The sequence below is a fragment of the Alligator sinensis genome, unplaced genomic scaffold (assembly GCF_000455745.1).
Source record: "Alligator sinensis unplaced genomic scaffold, ASM45574v1 scaffold872_1, whole genome shotgun sequence".
Taxonomy (NCBI): Eukaryota; Metazoa; Chordata; order Crocodylia; family Alligatoridae; genus Alligator; species Alligator sinensis.
Genome location: NW_005843140.1, coordinates 149,976 through 151,175, shown reverse-complemented (window position 1 = coordinate 151,175; position 1,200 = coordinate 149,976). Strand labels below are relative to the sequence as shown.

General features: G+C 47.9%; 1 protein-coding gene across 6 annotated transcripts in view; it reads left to right on the top strand.

Moving 5' to 3' along the window:
• Positions 1-1,066: 1,066 nt before the first annotated feature.
• The window catches only part of ZC3H11A (zinc finger CCCH-type containing 11A), a 26,482-nt gene continuing 26,348 nt past the window's right edge, over positions 1,067-1,200 (top strand). For 3 of the 6 annotated variants that reach the window (XM_025193969.1, XM_025193974.1, XM_025193971.1), the window contains exon 1: positions 1,067-1,196. The gene's annotated coding sequence lies outside the window, so the exon portion shown is untranslated. The remainder of the gene's footprint in view (positions 1,197-1,200) is intronic. The other 3 variants (XM_025193976.1, XM_025193975.1, XM_025193970.1) reach the window with 1 other exon arrangement.

Here is a 1,200-nt window from a genome sequence, read left to right as displayed (position 1 = left end):
GGGCATGTCTACACATGTGCATTTACCGTGCAGTAATCAAAATTACTGCACAGTAAAGATGTGTGTCTACACATGCATGCCTGTACTGCGCAGTAAATATGGTGACTTATGCTGACTTGAGTGTAAATTTGATACCTGCATCATGCAGGTATCAAATTTATGCCCAATTAGTTACTGCGCAGTAATGCATGTGTAGACACCCTACAGTGCAGTAATACTGTGTATGTGGACTGACTTGGGACTAACTTTAGTCACACGCAGCATTAATGCTCTTTAATGCCTGCACACGTAGATGCTGGTCTGTTCCCACTTAACGCACAGTAAATTTAAGCTGGCATAAAGGCACACGTAGACACACCCCCTGGCAGTGACTTGTGTTTGCATATGCTGCATCAATTATGTGTCTCAAAAACCATTGTAGATTTTGAACACTTTTACTATTATTGATCATACATCAGGCAAGGGTTGAAATTATCCTACAACTACGATGTTTTTTTTTATAGAAACACAAAATCGTACATCTGAATAACCACCCAAGAAGCACACACTCTCATCACATTAACAACTGACAAATCGATACCCAAAATCATCAGACAAGAAGAATACTATTTAATAACAGTCTGACTATGTAATTGTACAGCGTGTACATTGCATCAAAACTTAAGAAAAACATGATCACGACGACTTATTTACATCTTTTTTACATACAAGGTGATTGCATACAATGCAGACTAATTCCTCCAAATGATTTTACAACCAGAAATCATTATTCCTCCTGTATTTAAAATACCATCATTATCCCTACCCCTGCCCACACTGCATCTCACCCCTGACAGGCGCGCTTACACTGGCCCTTTAAGCCTTTACGCCTACAATTCCCAGCATGCAACGCTCCACCGAGCCCAGCTCCCTGAGCGGACTACACCTCCCAGCACACCCCTCCCTCCCCTCCCGCACTGCACTACGGGCGCTCCAATCCCGTCCCTCGGAGGAAGCCGCCCCTCCCCCCCGGATGTGCTCTGTGACGCCGGATGAAGTCACAATAGCGCCACCTTTGTGTCGGGCCGGGATGCGCGCCGCCTGCTGGGCGCCATCTTTGAGGCTGGCAACGGCGGCGGCCGAGGGAGCCGGCGGTGCGGGGAGGCCCAGCGGCGGCGGCGGCGGCGCTCGGGGTTCGGTAAAGTCCCTGCTCGCCGGTAA